This window comes from Oncorhynchus clarkii, chromosome 24, assembly GCF_045791955.1.
Source record: "Oncorhynchus clarkii lewisi isolate Uvic-CL-2024 chromosome 24, UVic_Ocla_1.0, whole genome shotgun sequence".
NCBI lineage: Eukaryota > Metazoa > Chordata > Actinopteri > Salmoniformes > Salmonidae > Oncorhynchus > Oncorhynchus clarkii.
In genome coordinates this window covers 46,721,021-46,747,305 of record NC_092170.1, presented here as the reverse complement: position 1 = coordinate 46,747,305, position 26,285 = coordinate 46,721,021, and positions in this window count along the sequence as shown.

Below are 26,285 nucleotides of genomic sequence, written 5' to 3'. Positions count from 1 at the left end.
TATAGAATTTGACAGAATACAACAGGGACACAGTGAGTGATGGGAGGATGAGTCCTTATAGAATTCGACATAATACAACAGGGACACAGTGAGTGATGGGAGGATGAGTCCTTATAGAATTAGACAGAATACAACAGGGACACAGTGAGTGATGGGAGGATGAGTCCTTATAGAATTATACAGAATACAACAGGGACACAATGAGTGATGGGAGGATGAGTCCTTATAGAATTTGACAGAATACAACAGGGACACAGTGAGTGATGGGAGGATGAGTCCTTATAGAATTCGACAGAATACAACAGGGACACAGTGAGTGATGGGAGGATGAGTCCTTATAGAATTAGACAGAATACAACAGGGACACAGAGTGATGGGAGGATGAGTCCTTATAGAATTAGACAGAATACAACAGGGACACAGAGTGATGGGAGGATGAGTCCTTAAAGAATTATACAGAATACAACAGGGACACAGAGTGATGGGAGGATGAGTCCTTATAGAATTATACAGAATACAACAGGGACACAGAGTGATGGGAGGATGAGTCCTTATAGAATTATACAGAATACAACAGGGACACAGTGAGTGATGGGAGGATGAGTCCTTATAGAATTATACAGAGTAGACTGAATACAACAGGGACACAGTGAGTGATGGGAGGATGAGTCCTTATAGAATTATACAGAATACAACAGGGACACAGTGAGTGATGGGAGGATGAGTCCTTATAGAATTAGACAGAATACAACAGGGACACAGTGAGTGATGGGAGGATGAGTCCTTATAGAATTAGACAGAATACAACAGGGACACAGTGAGTGATGGGAGGATGAGTCCTTATAGAATTATACAGAATACAACAGGGACACAGAGTGATGGGAGGATGAGTCCTTATAGAATTATACAGAATACAACAGGGACACAGTGAGTGATGGAGGATGAGTCCTTATAGAATTAGACAGAGTAGACTGAATACAACAGGGACACAGTGAGTGTATTACGGCTCTCGTTGAAGGTAGGAAGAGTGGACCAAAGCGCAGCGTGCTAAGTGTTCATGATACCTTTTTTTCAAAAAACACTTAAACCAAATGACAAAACGAAAACTAACAGTTCTGTCAGGCACAGACACTAAACAGAAAACAAGATCCCACAAAACCCAAAAGGAAAATGACAACTTATATGTGATCCCCAATCCGAGACAACGATAGACAGCTGCCTCTGATTAGGAACCACACACGGCCAAAAACAAAGAAATATAAAACAGACTTTCCCACCCGAGTCACACCCTGACCTAACCAAACAGTGTCACAGAGTGTTGGGAGGATGGGTCCTTATAGAATTAGACAGAATAGACTGAATACAACAGGTGGAGCTTTGGCAAGGCAGGAACAATATGCTCTGTATCTAGTACAGAACTAACTCTTGTTGCACACATACATGCTATCAAAAACATGTGCTATGTTTAATATCATGCTTTGTCGTAAATACACCATTCTGTCAATGCTATCTATTCTGAATGTTATGAAAATATGTTATCTTTGATTTTTGTAGCTGGTATTGCAAAGGTCTCTCTGCTAGGAACTATATTGATAATATGTTGAGGTCCTCAGCGACCATATTCACATTGTTTTCTGATCATTTCATGGTTGTATGCCGCTTTTTTGGCCCATTCTAATTGACAAGAATTCAAATTACTTGTTGAGAATATTGTCATGGTGTGATGCAGTTAGACTACCCCCTAGTGGCCTTGTGGTGTCATCACGTCTCCAAGACACCTTCATGATACCTTTACACAATCAGTAAGAGACCGGCTGTTATATCTGGTTAATGACACCATCTCTTGAACACTTTATACCAATATGTTGGTTTTAAATAAAGCATTTTTATCAACATTCGCTGTCGTCCAAGAGTTGCTGAATTTCCTACTTACTGAACTTTACAACAATGTTTTTGTCATTTGTCTTTCTCAGGAAGGGAAGAAGAAGTTTGACAAGGAGACAGAGAAATACTACACCGTTCTAGAGAAGCATATGGCCTCCAGGAAGAAAGAGCCGTTCTTACAAGAGGTCCCAGTTACAAGAAAAAACAACATCTTACTGTGAGACTAAAAATGTTTCCATACATACCATTGTGAAACAATATTTCTCTGTTCAACATGTCAGTATTGTCTGAAGGTGACTTTTGAATAACTGTGTATAAACACTAAACAAATGGATCGATGTGGGAACATGCACTTTCTATCAATAATTTTAGTTAAGTCTGCTATAGAGTCAATCTCAGATGATATGTCTGAACATTTTTAATTGAGCTAATCATTCTTCAATGGGAGTCTTCTGTTGCCAAATCAATGAAGGTATTATATGATTGTCCATCAAAAAATGGCACAATTTGTCTGCACATATACAACTCGTCTGAAATAAGGTGAGATGAGTTGAACTTTTGTTGGACAAAAAGGGTCTGATGTAGACCTACGCCATATACAATTGAATCCCTGTTCATGCGTCTCAAGCCGCGTCTAGACTTGACGGTCCATGCAGATGTTGTATAATGGAGTTTTTTATCAAGGAACTCCCAACAAGTCATATGTCTACATTTTCATTGAAATTTGTCCACCAGGACCACACGTGGTTCCGTTCCCATGCTATATTCAAATGCCAGTATGCATTATACAAACACAATTATAAAATGTAAATGATAATATAACAACTACTGTCGGTAAGTAGCTAGCTAACCTCTGTAGCTAGCAAGTTAGCAAGCAACCCTAAAGGGATTGCAAACGAGTTAGCATAACTCTAGCCAAACAAAAAAAATGTATTCAAAATATTAGCTAGCTGGCTAGCATTTGTGGCCAGCAAACACGTTCCCCACATCCTAGGAACGTATTTCCTCCAACGTTATAATGAAAATGTGCCCAAAACATTTTTCTGGAGACTTGTGGAAGGAGTGCTGATGACGTCGCCCACTGTAGGCGCTGTCGGTGTGCTGATTGCATCCAGACTGAGGAGGAATCTGCAGACAATGAAGTGGTCAGATGGATCTGAACACAATCAGACCACAAAGCAACTTCTGTGCATCTAGACTTGTCTTTTAAATTCAAGCATTGAATTCTGATAGCAGAAGTCACATGAAAGTGTCAAGTGTAGGCCGTACCCTTAAGGACCTGAACGGGCCTTTTTGCTGAATCAATGTATCTGTTCCTAAAGCCAACTGAACTATGTTAGTGATAACAGCATTGTTTATAATATTATTTACACAGTACTTTCCTAGACAAACACACTGGAGACAGTCGGCAGGTAAGAGTGTGTCCAAAACAACATTAATGGATAGGTATTTTAAATGAAACCTGAGCTTCTCATCCTGGGAGCAAGACTGAATTAGACCAACTATAGTTTTTCATTGACAACGCATTCTTCAAGGTCATTGGGGCATTGGACATCACCGGCACTGATACCTCCACAGACATTACCATGACAATAGAACAAGGTTCTCGAGAAGTGAAAATATGCAGAAATGCATCTATGGACAATGTCGACTTGGAAACAATTCTGATTGAAACCGATATACTACAGTCCATCAACAAGAAACGATCAATGCTAGAAGTTGTGCACAAATAGTTAATTGACCTAAAAGCCAGTAAGGAATTCAGCTCCAAATAAAATTCCTGATCAAAGACAAGCTACAGCTCAAAGGTCAAAACACCAATAATTCATCATCAAGTGACAATACAATTCTCAGAGACATTATTAGACCTGAAGTCCGTTGGATGAGAGAGAACCCGGTTTTTCCTGGTATTTTTTAGTCCCGTTGGATGAGAGAGAACCCGGTTTTCCCTGGTATTTTTGAGTCTCGTTGGATGAGGGAGAACCCGGTTTTCCCTGGTATTTTTGAGTCTCGTTGGATGAGGGAGAACCCGGTTTTCCCTGGTATTTTTGAGTCTCGTTGGATGAGAGAGAACCCGGTTTTCCCTGGTATTTTTGAGTCTCGTTGGATGAGGGAGAACCCGGTTTTCCCTGGTATTTTTGAGAATAACTATGAAAATGCTGAAGAAATTGTAAAATACTTTATACATACAAAACTCCAGATCCCAGCAGATGAAGCATCAAACATTGTTTTCACCGAGTCCACAGAATGGGAGTCTTGGTTGCCCAAATGCCTGGTGCTCCTCACCCCATCGTGGCCAAATTCGGTCATTACAAAGAAAATTGCTGGTTAAATCCAAGGGTAGAGAATTACAAGGGACAGAGTTTGGGCAAAAGGATCAGTTTACCAAGTAAAGAAATAACAGGTGGAAAACACTCTTCCCGATGGAAAACACACTCTGAGCCTGTATTGTTGTTGACAAACTCTATATTACCGAGATGAAAAGGTGGAAGCTCGGCTTTATTGATGTGCCTCTGTATTACAATACCTTCAGGGGGTGTCCCTCAGTGTTAAATAGCTGGTATTACAATACCTTCCAGTGTGTGTCCCTCAGTGTTAAATAGCTGGTATTACAATACCTTCCAGTGTGTGTCCCTCAGTGTTAAATAGCTGGTATTACAACACCTTCCAGTGTGTGTCCCTCAGTGTTAAATAGCTGGTATTACAATAACTTCCAGTGTGTGTCCCTCAGTGTTAAATAGCTGGTATTACAACACCTTTCAGTGTGTGTCCCTCAGTGTTAAATAGCTGGTATTACAACACCTTCCAGTGTGTGCCCCTCAGTGTTAAATAGCTGGTATTACAATACCTTCCAGTGTGTGTCCCTCAGCGTTAAATAGCTGGTATTACAACACCTTCCAGTGTGTGTCCCTCAGTGTTAAATAGCTGGTATTACAATACCTTCCAGTGTGTGTCCCTCAGTGTTAAATAGCTGGTATTACAATACCTTCGGGGGGTGTCCCTCAGTGTTAAATAGCTGGTATTACAACACCTTCCAGTGTGTGTCCCTCAGTGTTAAATAGCTGTTATTACAATACCTTCCAGTGTGTGTCCCTCAGCGTTAAATAGCTGTTATTACAATACCTTCCAGTGTGTGTCCCTCAGTGTTAAATAGCTGGTATTACAACACCTTTCAGTGTGTGTCCCTCAGTGTTAAATAGCTGGTATTACAACACCTTCCAGTGTGTGTCCCTCAGTGTTAAATAGCTGGTATTACAATACCTTCCAGTGTGTGTCCCTCAGCGTTAAATAGCTGGTATTACAACACCTTCCAGTGTGTGTCCCTCAGTGTTAAATAGCTGGTATTACAATACCTTCCAGTGTGTGTCCCTCAGTGTTAAATAGCTGGTATTACAATACCTTCAGGGGGTGTCCCTCAGTGTTAAATAGCTGGTATTACAACACCTTCCAGTGTGTGTCCCTCAGTGTTAAATAGCTGTTATTACAATACCTTCCAGTGTGTGTCCCTCAGCGTTAAATAGCTGGTATTACAATACCTTCCAGTGTGTGTCCCTCAGTGTTAAATAGCTGGTATTACAATACCTTCCAGTGTGTGTCCCTCAGTGTTAAATAGCTGGTATTACAACAACATCCAGTATGTGTCCCTCAGTGTTAAATAGCTGGTATTACAATACCTTCCAGTGTGTGTCCCTCAGCGTTAAATAGCTGGTATTACAACACCTTCCAGTGTGTGTCCCTCAGTGTTAAATAGCTGGTATTACAATACCTTCCAGTGTGTGTCCCTCAGTGTTAAATTGCTGGTATTACAACACCTTCCAGTGTGTGTCCCTCAGCGTTAAATAGCTGTTATTACAATACCTTCCAGTGTGTGTCCCTCAGTGTTAAATAGCTGGTATTACAATACCTTCCAGTGTGTGTCCCTCAGCGTTAAATAGATGTTATTACAATACCTTCCAGTGTGTGTCCCTCAGTGTTAAATAGCTGCTATTACAATGCCTTCCAGTGTGTGTGTTTCTCAGTGTTAAATAGCTGGTATTCCAACACCTTCCAGTGTGTGTCCCTCAGTGTTAAATAGCTGGTATTACAACACCTTCCAGTGTGTGTCCCTCAGCGTCAAATAGCTGGTATTACAGCACCTTCCAGTGTGTGTCCCTCAGTGTTAAATAGCTGGTATTACAATACCTTCCAGTGTGTGTCCCTCAGTGTTAAATAGCTGGTATTACAACACCTTCCAGTGTGTGTCCCTCAGTGTTAAATAGCTGTTATTACAATACCTTCCAGTGTGTGTCCCTCAGTGTTAAATAGCTGTTATTACAACACCTTCCAGTGTGTGTCCCTCAGTGTTAAATAGCTGGTATTACAACACCTTCCAGTGTGTGTCCCTCAGCGTTAAATAGCTGGTATTACAATACCTTCCAGTGTGTGTCCCTCAGTGTTAAATAGCTGGTATTACAATACCTACCAGTGTGTGTCCCTCTGTGTTAAATAGATGGTATTACAACACCTTTCAGTGTGTGTCCCTCGGCGTTAAATAGCTGGTATTACAATACATTTCAGTGTGTGTCCCTCAGTGTTAAATAGCTGGTATTACAATACCTTCCAGTGTGTGTCCCTCAGCGTTAAATAGATGTTATTACAATACCTTCCAGTGTGTGTCCCTCAGTGTTAAATAGCTGCTATTACAATGCCTTCCAGTGTGTGTGTCTCAGTGTTAAATAGCTGGTATTCCAACACCTTCCAGTGTGTGTCCCTCAGTGTTAAATAGCTGGTATTACAACACCTTCCAGTGTGTGTCCCTCAGCGTCAAATAGCTGGTATTACAGCACCTTCCAGTGTGTGTCCCTCAGTGTTAAATAGCTGGTATTACAATACCTTCCAGTGTGTGTCCCTCAGTGTTAAATAGCTGGTATTACAACACCTTCCAGTGTGTGTCCCTCAGTGTTAAATAGCTGTTATTACAATACCTTCCAGTGTGTGTCCCTCAGTGTTAAATAGCTGTTATTACAACACCTTCCAGTGTGTGTCCCTCAGTGTTAAATAGCTGGTATTACAACACCTTCCAGTGTGTGTCCCTCAGCGTTAAATAGCTGGTATTACAATACCTTCCAGTGTGTGTCCCTCAGTGTTAAATAGCTGGTATTACAATACCTTCCAGTGTGTGTCCCTCTGTGTTAAATAGATGGTATTACAACACCTTTCAGTGTGTGTCCCTCGGCGTTAAATAGCTGGTATTACAATACATTTCAGTGTGTGTCCCTCAGTGTTAAATAGCTGGTATTACAATACCTTCCAGTGTGTGTCCCTCAGTGTTAAATAGCTGGTATTACAATACCTTTCAGTGTGTGTCCCTCAGTGTTAAATAGCTGGTATTACAACTCTCTAAACCACATGGTGGAACCTCTAACCTTCTCTAAACCACATGGTGGAACCTCTAACCCTCTCTAAACCACATGGTGGAACCTCTAACCCTCTCTTAACCACATGGTGGAACCTCTAATCCTCTCTATACCACATGATGGAACCTCTAACCCTCTCTTAACCACATGGTGGAACCTCTAACCCTCTCTAAACCACATGGTGGAACCTCTAACCTTCTCTAAACCACATGGTGGAACCTCTAACCCTCTCAAAACCACATGGTGGAACCTCTAACCCTCTCTTAACCACATGGTGGAACCTCTAACCCTCTCTAAACCACATGGTGGTAAACACTCATCCAGACATACACTCATCCACACACACAGACATACACTCATTAATTGCCCCTACCTGGTGCAATTGAGGGGCCTTGGAGGTCCAGTGTGTAAGTTGAGGGGCCTAGGAGGTCCAGGGTGTAGGTTGAGGGGCCTAGGAGTTCCAGGGTGTAGGTTGAGGCGCCTAGGAGGTCCAGGGTGTAGGTTGAGGGGCCTAGGAGGTCCAGGGTATAGTTTGAGGTTCCTTAGAGGTCCAGGGTGTAGGTTGAAGGGCCTTGGAGGTCCAGGGTGTAGGTTGAGGGACCTTGGAGGTCCAGGGTGTAGGTTGAGGGGCCTTGGAGGTCCAGGGTGTAGGTTGAGGGGCCTTGGAGGTCCAGGGTGTAGGTTGAGGGGCCTTGGAGGTCCAGGGTGTAGATTGAAGGGACTTGGAGGTCCAGGATGTAGGTTGAGGGACCTTGGAGCTCCAGGGTGTAGGTTGAGGGGCCTACAGTAACAAACTAATAAATGCTATTATGTTATTTGATAATTTTTTGGTTTTCTAATGTTACCAAAGACCTTGATAAACAACCAAAATATTATTTTTGTGATAGCAAATATGAAATGTATTAATTCCAAAGTCAGAATGACTCCTGATTAGCTTGAAGGGGGGGTCCCTCGAGGCCCAGTGTTTGTAGTATTACATGTAATGCTACAATATCTCCCCCTTCATCCACTGTGATTCATCCTCCTTAACCTAGACAGCTACAGGACACAGAAATTGAAGTGTGTGTGTGTGTGTGTGTGTGTGTGTGTGTGTGTGTGTGTGTGTGTGTGTGTGTGTGTGTACATCTGTAGTACATCAGCATTCGATAGTAATCTTCCTCTAATCCCTTTGATTTGAAGGAAACAAAATTACATGAAGAGGCTGTTAAAGAAATAAAGCAAAAAAGGCTCCATATTAAAGCCTCTAGGGTTATGGCAGCGAGAGTGTAAATGCTAAGGCTCCATATTAAAGCCTCTAGGGTTATGGCAGCGAGAGTGTAAATGCTAAGGCTCCATATTAAAGCCTCTAGGGTTATGGCAGCGAGAGTGTAAATGCTAAGGCTCCATATTAAAGCCTCTAGGGTTATGGCAGCGAGAGTGTAAATGCTAAGGCTCCATATTAAAGCCTCTAGGGTTATGGCAGCGAGAGTGTAAATGCTAAGGCTCCATATTAAAGCCTCTAGGGTTATGGCAGCGAGAGTGTAAATGCTAAGGCTCCATATTAAAGCCTCTAGGGTTATGGCAGCGAGAGTGTAAATGCTAAGGCTCCATATTAAAGCCTCTAGGGTTATGGCAGCGAGAGTGTAAATGCTAAGGCTCCATATTAAAGCCTCTAGGGTTATGGCAGCGAGAGTGTAAATGCTAAGGCTCCATATTAAAGCCTCTAGGGTTATGGCAGCGAGAGTGTAAATGCTAAGGCTCCATATTAAAGCCTCTAGGGTTATGGCAGCGAGAGTGTAAATGCTAAGGCTCCATATTAAAGCCTCTAGGGTTATGGCAGCGAGAGTGTAAATGCTAAGGCTCCATATTAAAGCCTCTAGGGTTATGGCAGCGAGAGTGTAAATGCTAAGGCTCCATATTAAAGCCTCTAGGGTTATGGCAGCGAGAGTGTAAATGCTAAGGCTCCATATTAAAGCCTCTAGGGTTATGGCAGCGAGAGTGTAAATGCTAAGGCTCCATATTAAAGCCTCTAGGGTTATGGCAGCGAGAGTGTAAATGCTAAGGCTCCATATTAAAGCCTCTAGGGTTATGGCAGCGAGAGTGTAAATGCTAAGGCTCCATATTAAAGCCTCTAGGGTTATGGCAGCGAGAGTGTAAATGCTAAGGCTCCATATTAAAGCCTCTAGGGTTATGGCAGCGAGAGTGTAAATGCTAAGGCTCCATATTAAAGCCTCTAGGGTTATGGCAGCGAGAGTGTAAATGCTAAGGCTCCATATTAAAGCCTCTAGGGTTATGGCAGCGAGAGTGTAAATGCTAAGGCTCCATATTAAAGCCTCTAGGGTTATGGCAGCGAGAGTGTAAATGCTAAGGCTCCATATTAAAGCCTCTAGGGTTATGGCAGCGAGAGTGTAAATGCTAAGGCTCCATATTAAAGCCTCTAGGGTTATGGCAGCGAGAGTGTAAATGCTAAGGCTCCATATTAAAGCCTCTAGGGTTATGGCAGCGAGAGTGTAAATGCTAAGGCTCCATATTAAAGCCTCTAGGGTTATGGCAGCGAGAGTGTAAATGCTAAGGCTCCATATTAAAGCCTCTAGGGTTATGGCAGCGAGAGTGTAAATGCTAAGGCTCCATATTAAAGCCTCTAGGGTTATGGCAGCGAGAGTGTAAATGCTAAGGCTCCATATTAAAGCCTCTAGGGTTATGGCAGCGAGAGTGTAAATGCTAAGGCTCCATATTAAAGCCTCTAGGGTTATGGCAGCGAGAGTGTAAATGCTAAGGCTCCATATTAAAGCCTCTAGGGTTATGGCAGCGAGAGTGTAAATGCTAAGGCTCCATATTAAAGCCTCTAGGGTTATGGCAGCGAGAGTGTAAATGCTAAAGCTCCATATTAAAGCCTCTAGGGTTATGGCAGCGAGAGTGTAAATGCTAAGGCTCCGTATAAAAGCTAAAATCTTAACTAGTGTGTGTGTTTGTTTCAAGTTTTGTTTATGTTACGTGCACAAGTACAGTGAAATGCCATTCTTGCAAGCTCTAAACCCAACAGTGCAGTAATCAATAACAAAGCGATACTAAAAATAACACAAGGTTGAGCAAAACCCAACGTGACCTAAAAATAACACAAGGTTGAGCAAAACCCAACGTGAACTAAAAATAAGAGCTTAGAACAGGAGAAGGTCAGAAGCTGTAGTCAAGCTGTAGTCAAGCTGTATCAAGCTGTAGTCAAGGGACTATGAAGTCCTTCTTACATCAGTCGATGTCACAAAGTGCTGTACAGAAACCCAGCCTAAAACCCCAAACAGCAAGCAATGCAGATGTAGAAGCACGGGTGGCTAGGAAAAACTCCCTAGAAAGGCAGGAACCTAGGAAGAAACCTAGAGAGAAACCAGACTCAGAGGGGTGGCCAGTCCTCTTCTGGCTGTGTCGGGTGGAGATTACAAGAGTACATGGCCATTAAGGCCAGATGGTTCTTCAAGATGTCCAAACGTTCATAGATGATCAGCAGGGTCAAATAGTAATCAGTGGTTGTCGAGGTTGTCGAGGGTGCAACAGGTCATAGCCGAGCATTCAGAGGACGAGACAGCAGATGCGGTAGAGAGTTGAAAACAGCAGGTCCAGAACAAGGTAGCACGTCAGGTGAAGGGTCAGGGTCAGGGTTCTCTAGCCACAGCCAGAACAGTTGAAACTGGAGCAGCAACACGACCAGATGGACTGGGAACAGCCAGGAGTCATCAGGCCAAGTAGTCCTGAGGCATGTTCCTGGGGCTCAGGTCCTCCCGTAGGGGAGGGAGAGAGAAGAGAGAAAATTAGAGGGAGCATACTAAAATTCACACAGGACACCAGCTAATGACACCAGATATAACAGACTGACCCTAGCCCCGGGGCACATAGACTATTGCATCATAGATACTGTCCTCCAGCTGTATAAAAACAAGGTAGAGCTGAGGCACACAGCACTGATTACATCATCAATGGCGGTTATGTGAAGACCTGTAGTCTTTACTAAGATCTTTGTCCCAGATCTTTAAACTTTTATTTAGCGAGCTGGACCCTGGTTCTCATGTGCTTTAAACAAACCATCGTACTGTCCAGTGACTCCTCTCACTGCTATGGTATGCATGGTTATGATAGTCAGAGATGAGTGGCTGAAGTTTGAACCAAATGTTACAAGCAGCACTGTAGCTTCAGGTCAACATATGAATTAAGTTCTTACTGGAACTCTCGTCCCACCTGAGGGGTAGTGAAACCACAGCAGACTGGTTGTTGTTCAGGTAGTGAAACCACAGCAGACTGGTTGTTGTTCAGGTAGTGAAACCACAGCAGACTGGTTGTTGTTCAGGTAGTGAAACCACAGCAGACTGGTTGTTGTTCAGGTAGTGAAACCACAGCAGACTGGTTGTTGTTCAGGTAGTGTAACCACAGCAGACTGGTTGTTGTTCAGGTAGTGAAACCACAGCAGACTGGTTGTTGTTCAGGTAGTGTAACCACAGCAGACTGGTTGTTGTTCAGGTAGTGTAACCACAGCAGACTGGCTGTTGTTCAGGTAGTGTAACCACAGCAGACTGGTTGTTGTTCAGGTAGTGAAACCACAGCAGACTGGTTGTTGTTCAGGTAGTGAAACCACAGCAGACTGGTTGTTGTTCAGGTAGTGAAACCACAGCAGGCTGGTTGTTGTTCAGGTAGTGAAACCACAGCAGACTGGTTGTTGTTCAGGTAGTGAAACCACAGCAGACTGGTTGTTGTTCAGGTAGTGTAACCACAGCAGACTGGTTGTTGTTCAGGTAGTGTAACCACAGCAGACTGGTTGTTGTTCAGATTCTTATCTGCAGACTTAATAGCATTGGCTTCTCAAATGACTACCTTGCATGGTTCACCAACTACTTCTCAGATAGAGTTCAATGTGTCAAATCGGAGGGCCTGTTGTCCGGACCTCTGGCTATCTCTATGGGGGTGCCACAGAGTTCAATTCTCGGGCCAACTATTTTCTCTGTACATATCAGTGATGTTGCTCTTGCTGCTGGTGGTTATCTGATCCACCTCTACGCAGACGACACCATTCTGTATACATCTGGTCCTTCTTTGGACACTATGCTAACAAACCTCCAAACGAGCTTCAACGCCATACAGCACTCCTTCCGTCGCCTCCAACTGCTTTTAAATGCAAGTAAGACTAAGTGCATGCTCTTCAACCGATTGCTGCCCACACCTCCTGCCCGACTAGCACCACGACTCTGGACGGATCTGACTTAGATATGTGGACAACTGCGAAATACCTAGGTGTCTGGTTAGACGTAAACTCTCCTTCCATACTCACATTAAGCATCTCTAATCTAAAATGTCATCTAGAATCTGCTTCCTATTTTGCAACAAAGCCTCCTTCACTCATGCCGCCAAACTTACCCTCGTAAAACTGACTATCCTACCGATAATAAACTTTGCCGATGTCATTTACAAAATACCCCCCAACACTCTACTCAGCAAACTGGATTTAGTCTATTACAGTGCCATCCGTTTTATCACCAAAGCCCCATATGCCACCCATCACTACGACATGTATGCTCTTGTTGGCTGACCCTCACTACATATCTGTTGCCAAACCCACTGGCTCCAGGTCATCTATAAGTCTTTGCTAGATAAAGCCCCATCTTATCACTATGACCTATTTATTGCCTTACCTCTATTATCTTACCTCATTTGCACACACTGTATATATACTTTATATACTGTATTTTTGACTGTATGTTTGTTTATTCCATGTGTAACTCTGTGTTGTTGTATGTGTCAAACTGCTTTGCTTTATCTTGGCCAGGTTGCAGTTGTAAATAAGAACTTATTTCTCAACTAGCCAACCTGGTTAAATAAAGGTAAAATAAATAAAAAATCAGCCAGAAACTTTGCACACACACTTCTGCCATCTTGTGGACAGCATCTTACACATAGAATCCTATCTCGTTGTGTGGCCTTTCTCTTGCATTTCAAAGATGATGGGAAAAACTCATGTTTTTGTTTGTATTATCTTTTACCAGATCTAATGTGTTATATTCTCCTACATTAATTTCACATTTCCACAAACTTCAGTGTTTCCTTTCAAATTGTATCAATAATATACATATCCTTGCTTCCGGGTCCTGAGTTATCGGCAGTTAGATTTGGGTACTGTATGTTATCCTCAAGAGATGCTTTGGTAGGCTGGACACATAACATTTTTAACAATGCTTTTTTCATAATATTACCATATGTCCCAGTTGCTTGCCATAGTTTTGAAGTAGTAGCAAAAAAACAGGCCTCATTTTAGTGCATTTTGCACCCTGCCAGCTCCTATGAGTTCTATTGAGCAGCGTAGCACCAAATCTCCTTCCGAACATTCTGTTCCCAGCCAATGTTCTGCATCCCAACGCCAGCTTCACTATTGTTGACAATAAGATCTGCCTGTGTTAACCTTGCAGTCTTACCTCAGGTAACTTATTATTAATAAGGTTATGGCTACTTGATGTGCAAGCACCCTTTTTGCCTGGTTACACATTGTGGTGAGCCAATGTGTTACCGATGGCTGGCGCGTATCGATTAAATGTTAAACCTTTTTTTTCTTCAGAAAAAGCTATAAAACAAAATGTCCCTGTCCTCTTTTTCAAGATGTGGCCAATTTTAAACAGCCAGACACATCTTTTAAATGAAGAAATAACCTTTTTTTTTAAATGATTTGTAGTTTATAAATGGCTGCTGGGTAATTTGATATGCTTTGAAATGTGTTTATTTGTAGGCATCGAATTGAGCGAATGCTGCGCATCTTCACTGAGTTGAACCACTAAATGGATGGGTCTAGCTCATTGATTTGTATATCTGACGCAGATTATGAGCCTAGCAAGTGTCGCAAATGAGGTATGTAGTACCCACAGAAGGCTACAAGGAGGAGCAAGAGAGCTGGAAATCCATATAGTTTTGTTGCATTAAAAACCCTAAACCTACGTATAACCTAATTTAGCCTTAACCCTAATTTTAGCGTAGGGTAGAACACTTTTAACCCTAATTTTAGCGTAGGGTAGAACACTTTTAACCCTAATTTTAGGGTAGGGTAGAACACTTTTAACCCTAATTTTAGGGTAGGGTAGGGTAGTTATAATATTAGGTTAGTAAATAACATTATAACACTAAATAGCATTATGATATTTTTCCTAATCAAAAGCTATTTAAAATGTTGCTGTCTTTATTTTATTTTTTATTTATTTGTATTTATATTTATTTTTGCCAGGTAGAACACTTGATCATCAAGCTATATGTGATGTTTTATTTGAAACAGGTGTGACCTAGTAACCTCTATGTGGAAGTACAGCAATTGGCGTGGGATAGGAGGGGCAGGTCTGAGACTGATCTCAGGAACTAATAAGAAAAATACCCTTTATTTCTCAGCTGCCTCACCATAGTCTTTATGTGAATTAATAACTTTGAATTGCTCAATATTTCCAATAGATGGCAGCATGAGACCATGATGCATCAGTTATAGGCTATAGCAGCAATATGAATGACATGAAATTGCAACCGAAGACTATATGTCCCATTATTTTCTAAAATGGTTACTCATTACTTTACAGTTATATCTGTCTATCTCGTATGAGGCCTGTGATGCTTTTGGGAGAGCAAAAATGTACTATCTATAGCAGGTATTGAACACCGGCTAACTAATCACTAGTCAGATGCACTAACCCCAACTCTAGTAAACATATATTATATATTCATCTTCATATCTCATATGACACTGCGAGCATACACCCTCTGAGTAGAAAACAATAAAGTACATCTCGCGGTTAGCACATTTACCTCAACATGTTCCTCGCTTGTGCGAGAAGCGGAGTGCTCACTGCCGCTGACAGCACAAGCTTTTGTCGTGGCTTGTTGAGTTGATCATGGTATGAGACACGTGAACATGCCAGTTGGCTACTTGTGTGAGAAGGCAGGGCGGGTCGATGCTGGTTGATGAATTTGACAATGGTATGAGACATGTGAACATGCCAGTTGGCTACTTGTGTGAGAAGGCAGGGCGGGACGATGCTGGTTGATGAATTTGACAATGGATGAACTAGGAAAATAAGTTTCTCGACCAGAGGTGACTGAATTAATGTTAAAGATTATTGATCATAGTTATTTAACTATACATTCATATACACACTACCTCAATTGGGCCGACCAACCAGTGCTAACCGGGCCATCCATGGCACATTGGCTAACCGGGCTATCTGCAATGTGTCCCACCACCCGCCAACCCCTCTTTTACGCTACTACTACTCTCTGTTCATCATATATGCATATTCACTAACCATATCTACATGTACATACTACCTAAATCAGCCTGACTAACCAGCGTCTTATAGCCTCGCTACTGTATATTGCCTCTCTACTGTATATAGCCTCTCTACTGTATATAGCCTCTCTACTGTATATAGCCTCTCTACTGTATATAGCCTCTCTACTGTATATAGCCTCTTTACTGTATATAGCCTCTCTACTGTATATAGCCTCTCTACTGTATAGAGCCTCTCTACTGTATATAGCCTCTCTACTGTATATAGCCTGTCTTTTTACTGTTGTTTTATTTCTTTACCTACCTATTGTTCACCTAATACCTTTTTTGCACTGTTGGTTTGAGCCTGTAAGTAAGTATTTCACTGTAAGGTCTACTACACCTGTTGTATTCAGCATTTCACTGTAAGGTCTACTACACCTGTTGTATTCAGCATTTCACTGTGAGGTCTACTACACCTGTTGTATTCAGCATTTCACTGTGAGGTCTACTACACCTGTTGTATTCAGCATTTCACTGTGAGGTCTACTACACCTGTTGTATTCAGCATTTCACTGTAAGGTCTACTACACCTGTTGTATTCAGCATTTCACTGTGAGGTCTACTACACCTGTTGTATTCAGCATTTCACTGTGAGGTCTACTACACCTGTTGTATTCAGCATTTCACTGTGAGGTCTACTACACCTGTTGTATTCAGCATTTCACTGTAAGGTCTACTACACCTGTTGTATTCAGCATTTCACTGTGAGGTCTACTACACCTGTTGTATTCAGCATTTTACTGTGAGGTCTACTACACCTGTTGTATTCAGCATTTCACTGTAAGGTCTACTACACCTGTTGTATTCAGCATTTCACTGTAAGGTCTACTACACCTGTTGTATTCGGCATTTCACTGTGAGGTCTACTACACCTGTTGTATTCAGCATTTTACTGTGAGGTCTACTACACCTGTTGTATTCAGCATTTCACTGTAAGGTCTACTACACCTGTTGTATTCAGCATTTCACTGTAAGGTCTACTACACCTGTTGTATTCGGCATTTCACTGTAAGGTCTACTACACCTGTTGTATTCGGCATTTCACTGTGAGGTCTACTACACCTGTTGTATTCAGCATTTCACTGTAAGGTCTACTACACCTGTTGTATTCAGCATTTCACTGTGAGGTCTACTACACCTGTTGTATTCAGCATTTCACTGTAAGGTCTACTACACCTGTTGTATTCAGCATTTCACTGTAAGGTCTACTACACCTGTTGTATTCAGCATTTCACTGTGAGGTCTACTACACCTGTTGTATTCAGCATTTCACTGTAAGGTCTACTACACCTGTTGTATTCAGCATTTCACTGTGAGGTCTACTACACCTGTTGTATTCAGCATTTCACTGTAAGGTCTACTACACCTGTTATATTCAGCATTTCACTGTGAGGTCTACTACACCTGTTGTATTCAGCATTTCAGTGTAAGGTCTACTACACCAGTTGTATTCAGCATTTCAGTGTAAGGTCTACTACACCTGTTGTATTCAGCATTTCACTGTAAGGTCTACTACACCTGTTGTATTCAGCATTTCACTGTGAGGTCTACTACACCTGTTATATTCAGCATTTCACTGTGAGGTCTACTACACCTGTTGTATTCAGCATTTCACTGTGAGGTCTACTACACCTGTTGTATTCAGCATTTCACTGTAAGGTCTACTACACCTGTTGTATTCAGCATTTCACTGTGAGGTCTACTACACCTGTTATATTCAGCATTTCACTGTGAGGTCTACTACACCTGATGTATTCATAATTTCACTGTGAGGTGAAACAAATAACAAATAAACTTTGTTTTGAAATGGTAATAAATGGTAATAAATGGTAATAAATGGTAATAAATGGTAATCAACTATAATTTTGAAACATGAGAATACAAATAGGTAATAATAAACATGTATCATCATTATAGTAATAAACAGTCATCTGTTAAATGAAGTTTTGGTCCTTCCTCGTGCGTCAGCAGTGTGGAAAGGGACAGAAAAAAGTTTGTGCAGGAGTTTTTATGTGAGGGTGAAGGGGGGAGTGGTGTGTTCAAGAGAAAACGGATCTTCTGAGATTTCATTCGTTGTGCTGCCGATATTATTTAGCAACTGCAAATCATTTTTTTCGAAGTCATGTCGTCATCTGACCATCAATTTCTATACCTTGTATACCTAGTAATTACTCAGAATTGCAATATATACAATATGTGTTAGTTAATTTGATAACTTAAAAGCATAAAATAGCCATTTACCACATTACAATGAACAATGCAACAATGGTCCATATACCCTTAAACCAAAAACACCATACATTTAGTTAATTATAAAAAAAATCAAACCCTTTCTTAAATGCCAATCAGCAGTTGGAAAAAATAACAATGTGGTCTCCTGACACTGTTTTGCTAAAAGCTGGAATTGGGCTGGAGAAATGTAACCACTGAAATGTATGGACAGAATTATGGATGCAAGGACTGACCATCCATGGTACAAAAATGATAGTTTAACCATGTTATGAGACTATACAGGACTGACCATCCATGGTACAAAAATGATAGTTTAACCATGTTATGAGACTCTACAGGACTGACCATCCATGGTACAAAAATGATAGTTTAACCATGTTATGAGACTATACAGGACTGACCATCCATGGTACAAAAATGATAGTTTAACCATGTTTTGAGACTCTACAGGACTGACCATCCATGGTACAAAAATGATAGTTTAACCATGTTATGAGACTCTACAGGACTGACCATCCATGGTACAAAAATGATAGTTTAACCATGTTATGAGACTTTACAGGACTGACCATCCATGGTACAAAAATGATAGTTTAACCATGTTATGAGACTTTACAGGACTGACCATCCATGGTACAAAAATGATAGTTTAACCATGTTATGAGACTATACAGGACTGACCATCCATGGTACAAAAATGATAGTTTAACCATGTTATGAGACTCTACAGGACTGACCATCCATGGTACAAAAATGATAGTTTAACCATGTTATGAGACTCTACAGGACTGACCATCCATGGTACAAAAATGATAGTTTAACCATGTTATGAGACTATACAGGACTGACCATCCATGGTACAAAAATGATAGTTTAACCATGTTTTGAGACTATACAGGACTGACCATCCATGGTACAAAAATGATAGTTTAACCATGTTATGAGACTATACAGGACTGACCATCCATGGTACAAAAATGATAGTTTAACCATGTTATGAGACTATACAGGACTGACCATCCATGGTACAAAAATGATAGTTTAACCATGTTATGAGACTATACAGGACTGACCATCCATGGTACAAAAATGATAGTTTAACCATGTTATGAGACTATACAGGACTGACCATCCATGGTACAAAAATGATAGTTTAACCATGTTATGAGACTACACAGGACTGACCATCCATGGTACAAAAATGATAGTTTAACCATGTTACGTTAACCAGTTTTATTTATTTATTTATTTATTAATTTACAAACATTGGAGTAAAACAAGCTTGCATTTTGGGTTCTGATAGAGAATGACACTTGAACAAAGCTCATAAGTTATATTATTTTCTGAATCAATGGGTTAGATATAATTCATGTATAAGTAAAACAATTGATGTAACTGTTGATTCACCTTTAACATAAACACACACTGGAAATTAGATGTGTATTTATCTCTGTCTTTGGTAGATCTTCAGAGCCTTTGATTTGATTTTAGAAGTGTGCTACCTGTTTGCCATGTAATCAGAGAATTAGAATAATGTGAATAATGAAAAGTGAAGTTAATGTTCAAACCGCAAAATGTTGAACACAAAAAAAGGCAAATGGTAGCAGATAAATAGTAAGCTGATTAAATAAGACTGCTTTTTAGACATTCCTATTTCCCCAACGTAAAGGCCATGTCTGTTTACTTTCTACACAATTTGTTTTTTTTCAGTTTCATCCTAAGAACAGATTGTAGTGGTAAAATATAGAAGGGCTACATTTAGTTGTGCTATTTAGGGGAAATTGAGTTTTTTTTCAATTCATTTGCTATGGCCTCGTGCTAGTGTTCCTGCCTTGGGTGGTGAATTTTGAATTGTTCTATTGCCCAGCCTAGCTTTGACTAACCCAATCCATTGTATTTGAGTCTGATAAGCAAAGTTTCATCTCCTAATCATGTTTTAGCTCCCTGTAATTTATAATCTCTTCTTGTTGGCTAATGAGCTAGCCATCTTGTTATTGTCATAAAGGCTGAACATATTAATCAGATGTGTGTGGCAATAACTAACAAGCTACCACGTTATTTAGCTAATTAGGTTGCCGCTAACAAAGCTGGCTAGCTAGTTAGCTAAGCTAGTGCCAGTGTTAACTATGCAATGTTAGCTAGCTAGGTGGCTAATGTTAGACACCTCTGATTGAATAACATTACTTTCAATAGCTAATGTTTGGTCTACGTTGTGATTACCACTTGATGTTTAAGTGGTAATTAAATAAGTTAACGAAATAGCTAGGTTAGTCCATTCTTTTTGACAATGAGCCAAACTAGTTTTTCAGCCAGGTCATGGCTTGTTTTTGTTGCCATGGTGAATGTTTCTTTTGAGGGGGCCAGAGTTTTTCAGTCAGAAAGAGAGTGCTCGTGACAAGCCCAGACGAGGAAGGTAATCATAAGGAAAATGTCAGTGTATAGGCAGCATGAGAATTCATAAAAAATACTATGCCTTTCACCTATAATGCTAACTAAATGTAAATTGTTAAGTCTAAATGCATTCAAATCTGATTAACATTCTACACTGCCAATGATGTAGCTGATATATTTAAAATGTTTGTATTAATATTGGTTCTCAAATTTGAAATGTTTAAGTCAACCGGCATTAAAGAGCAGAACCACCAGCAGGGCCACTACCTCCACATAAACACTGCTCAGCATCATCAGACCACCAGCAGGGCCACTACCTCCACATAAACACTGCTCAGCATCATCAGACCACCAGCAGGGCCCCTACCTCCACATAAACACTGCTCAGCATCATCAGACCACCAGCAGGGCCCCTACCTCCACATAAACACTGCTCAGCATCATCAGACCACCAGCAGGGCCACTACCTCCACATAAACACTGCTCAGCATCATCAGACCACCAGCAGGGCCACTACCTCCACATAAACACAACTCAGCATCATCAGACCACCAGCAGGGCCACTACCTCCACATAAACACTGCTCAGCATCATCAGACCACCAGCAGGGCTAGAGTCAGGGCCACTACCTCCACATAAACACAACTCAGCATCATCAGACCACCAGCAGGGCCACTACCTCCACATAAACACTGCTCAGCATCATCAGACCACCAGCAGGGCCACTACCTCCACATAAACACAACTCAGCATCATCAGACCACCAGCAGGGCTAGAGTCAGGGCCAGAGAAGAGTTAGTCAGGGCCAGAGAAGAGTGAGAGTCAGGGCCAGAGAAGAGTGAGAGTCAGGGCCAGAGAAGAGTGAGAGTCAGGGCCAGAGAAGAGTGAGAGTCAGGGCCAGAGAAGAGTGAGAGTCAGGGCCAGAGAAGAGTTAGAGTCAGGGCCAGAGAAGAGAAGAGTTAGAGTCAGAGTCAGGTCAGGGTCAGACGGTGGCCTTAGGGGGGACCAGAGTGGATCTCAGCCCCGGCTCCAACTCCACCACCATCCCTCTAGCTTCCAACGGCTATCACTTTACCAAGTTGGCCTAGGCAGATGTCAGGGTTCAGGGGAGCAGGCTGCAGGGGTACCAGGGAGACCAGAGTGGAAGCCAAGGAGGTCAGGGGCCAGCAGGAGAACTAGGTGTCCCAGGGTCCCCAGGAGAGTGAGGTCTGCCAGGACAGTGATGGGTTCTGTTTCGTCCAGCTCCAGGAAAGGCACGGTCATCGGACCCCAGTCTGCTACGGAGGCCAGCACGACCCCTTACAACATGGATAACTCTGTTACCACTAAGACCGCTAACAACATGGATCACTCTAATGACACCACTAAGACCCCTTACAACATGGATCACTCTAATGACACCACTAAGACCCCTTACAACATGGATCACTCTAATGACACCACCAAGACCCCTAACAACATGGATCACTCTGTCACCACTAAGACCCTTACAACATGGATCGCTCTAATGACACCACCAAGACCCCTAACAACATGGATCACTCTAATGACACCACTAAGACCCCTTACAACATGGATCACTCTAATGACACCACCAAGACCTTTACAACATGGATCACTCTAATGACACCACCAAGACCCCTTACAACATGGATCACTCTAATGACACCACTAAGACCGCTAACAACATGGATCACTCTGTCACCACTAAGAACCCTTACAGCATGGATCACTCTGTCACCACTAAGACCCCTAACAAAATTGATAACTCTAATGACACCACTAAGACCCCTAACAACATGGATCACTCTAATGACACCACCAAAACCCCTAACAACATGGATCACTCTGTCACCACTAAGACCCCTAACAACATGGATCACTCTAATGACACCACTAAGACCCTTACAACATGGATCGCTCTATTGTCACCACCAAGACCCCTAACAACATGGATCACTCTAATGACACCACTAAAACCCCTGACAAATTGGATCACTCTAATGACACCACCAAGACCCCTTACAACATGGATCACTCTAATGACACCACCAAGACCCTTTACAACATGGATCACTCTAATGACACCACTAAGACCCCTAACAACATGGATCGCTCTAATGACACCATCAAAACCCCTAACAACATGGATCACTCTAATGACACCACTAAGACCGCTAACAACATGGATCACTCTAATGACACCACTAAGACCCCTAACAACATGGATCACTCTAATGACACAACTAAGACCGCTAACAACATGGATCACTCTGTCACCACTAAGACCCCTAACAACATGGATCACTCTAATGACACCACCAAGACCCTTTACAACATGGATCACTCTAATGACACCACTAAGACCCCTAACAACATGGATCACTCTAATGACACCACTAAGACCCCTAACAACATGGATCACTCTAATGACACCACCAAGACCCTTTACAACATGGATCACTCTAATGACACCACTAAGACCCCTAACAACATGGATCGCTCTAATGACACCATCAAAACCCCTAACAACATGGATCACTCTAATGACACCACTAAGACCGCTAACAACATGGATCACTCTAATGACACCACTAAGACCCCTAACAACATGGATCACTCTAATGACACCACTAAGACCCTTACAACATGGATCACTCTAATGACACCACTAAGACCGCTAACAACATGGATCACTCTAATGACACCACTAAGACCCCTAACAACATGGATCACTCTAATGACACCACTAAGACCGCTAACAACATGGATCACTCTAATGACACCACTAAGACCGCTAACAACATGGATCACTCTAATGACACCACTAAGACCCCTAACAACATGGATCACTCTAATGACACCACTAAGACCGCTAACAACATGGATCACTCTAATGACACCACTAAGACCGCTAACAACATGGATCACTCTAATGACACCACTAAGACCGCTAACAACATGGATCGCTCTGTCACCACTAAGACCCCTAACAACATGGATCACTCTAATGACATCACTAAGACCCCTAACAACATGGATCACTCTAATGACACCACTAAGACCCCTAACAACATGGATCACTCTAATGACACCACTAAGACCCCTAACAACATGGATCACTCTAATGACACCACTAAGACCGCTAACAACATGGATCACTCTAATGACACCACTAAGACCGCTAACAACATGGATCACTCTAATGACACCACTAAGACCCCTAACAACATGGATCACTCTAATGACACCACTAAGACCCCTAACAACATGGATCACTCTAATGACACCACTAAGACCCCTAACAACATGGATCACTCTAATGACACCACTAAGACCCCTAACAACATGGATCACTCTAATGACACCACTAAGACCCCTAACAACATGGATCACTCTGTCACCACTAAGACCGCTAACAACATGGATCACTCTAATGACACCACTAAGACCGCTAACAACATGGATCACTCTGATGACACCACTAAGACCCCTAACAACATGGATCACTCTAATGACACCACCAAAACCCCTAACAACATGGATCACTCTAATGACACCACTAAGACCGCTAACAACATGGATCACTCTAATGACACCACTAAGACCCCTAACAACATGGATCACTCTAATGACACCACTAAGACCCCTAACAACATGGATCACTCTAATGACACCACTAAGACCCCTAACAACATGGATCACTCTGTCACCACTAAGACCGCTAACAACATGGATCACTCTAATGACACCACTAAGACCGCTAACAACATGGATCACTCTGTCACCACTAAGACCCCTAACAACATGGATCACTCTAATGACACCACTAAGACCCCTAACAACATGGATCACTCTAATGACACCACTAAGACCCCTAACAACATGGATCACTCTAATGACACCACTAAGACCGCTAACAACATGGATCACTCTAATGACACCACTAAGACCCCTAACAACATGGATCACTCTAATGACACCACTAAGACCGCTAACAACATGGATCACTCTAATGACACCACTAAGACCCCTAACAACATGGATCACTCTAATGACACCACTAAGACCCCTAACAACATGGATCACTCTAATGACACCACTAAGACCCCTAACAACATGGATCACTCTGTCACCACTAAGACCCCTAACAACATGGATCACTCTGTCACCACTAAGACCCCTAACAACATGGATCACTCTAATGACACCACTAAGACCCCTAACAACATGGATCACTCTGTCACCACTAAGACCCCTAACAACATGGATAACTCTAATGACACCACTAAGACCCCTAACAACATGGATCACTCTGTCACCACTAAGACCCCTAACAACATGGATCACTCTAATGACACCACTAAGACCCCTAACAACATGGATCACTCTAATGACACCACTAAGAACCCTAACAACATGGATCACTCTGTCACCACTAAGATCCCTAACAACATGGATCACTCTGTCACCACTAAGACCCCTAACAACATGGATCACTCTAATGACACCACTAAGACCGCTAACAACATGGATCACTCTAATGACACCACTAAGACCGCTAACAACATGGATCACTCTGTCACCACTAAGACCCCTAACAACATGGATCACTCTAATGACACCACTAAGACCCCTTACAACATGGATCACTCTAATGACACCACCAAGACCTTTACAACATGGATCACTCTAATGACACCACCAAGACCCCTTACAACATGGATCACTCTAATGACACCACTAAGACCGCTAACAACATGGATCACTCTGTCACCACTAAGAACCCTTACAGCATGGATCACTCTGTCACCACTAAGACCCCTAACAAAATTGATAACTCTAATGACACCACTAAGACCCCTAACAACATGGATCACTCTAATGACACCACCAAAACCCCTAACAACATGGATCACTCTGTCACCACTAAGACACCTAACAACATGGATCACTCTAATGACACCACTAAGACCCTTACAACATGGATCGCTCTATTGTCACCACCAAGACCCCTAACAACATGGATCACTCTAATGACACCACTAAAACCCCTGACAAATTGGATCACTCTAATGACACCACCAAGACCCCTTACAACATGGATCACTCTAATGACACCACCAAGACCCCTTACAACATGGATCACTCTGTCACCACTAAGACCCCTAACAACATGGATCACTCTAATGACACCACTAAGACCCTTACAACATGGATCGCTCTATTGTCACCACCAAGACCCCTAACAACATGGATCACTCTAATGACACCACTAAAACCCCTGACAAATTGGATCACTCTAATGACACCACCAAGACCCCTTACAACATGGATCACTCTAATGACACCACCAAGACCCTTTACAACATGGATCACTCTAATGACACCACTAAGACCCCTAACAACATGGATCGCTCTAATGACACCATCAAAACCCCTAACAACATGGATCACTCTAATGACACCACTAAGACCGCTAACAACATGGATCACTCTAATGACACCACTAAGACCCCTAACAACATGGATCACTCTAATGACACCACTAAGACCGCTAACAACATGGATCACTCTGTCACCACTAAGACCCCTAACAACATGGATCACTCTAATGACACCACCAAGACCCTTTACAACATGGATCACTCTAATGACACCACTAAGACCCCTAACAACATGGATCACTCTAATGACACCACTAAGACCCCTAACAACATGGATCACTCTAATGACACCACCAAGACCCTTTACAACATGGATCACTCTAATGACACCACTAAGACCCCTAACAACATGGATCGCTCTAATGACACCATCAAAACCCCTAACAACATGGATCACTCTAATGACACCACTAAGACCGCTAACAACATGGATCACTCTAATGACACCACTAAGACCCCTAACAACATGGATCACTCTAATGACACCACTAAGACCCTTACAACATGGATCACTCTAATGACACCACTAAGACCCCTAACAACATGGATCACTCTAATGACACCACTAAGACCGCTAACAACATGGATCACTCTAATGACACCACTAAGACCCCTAACAAC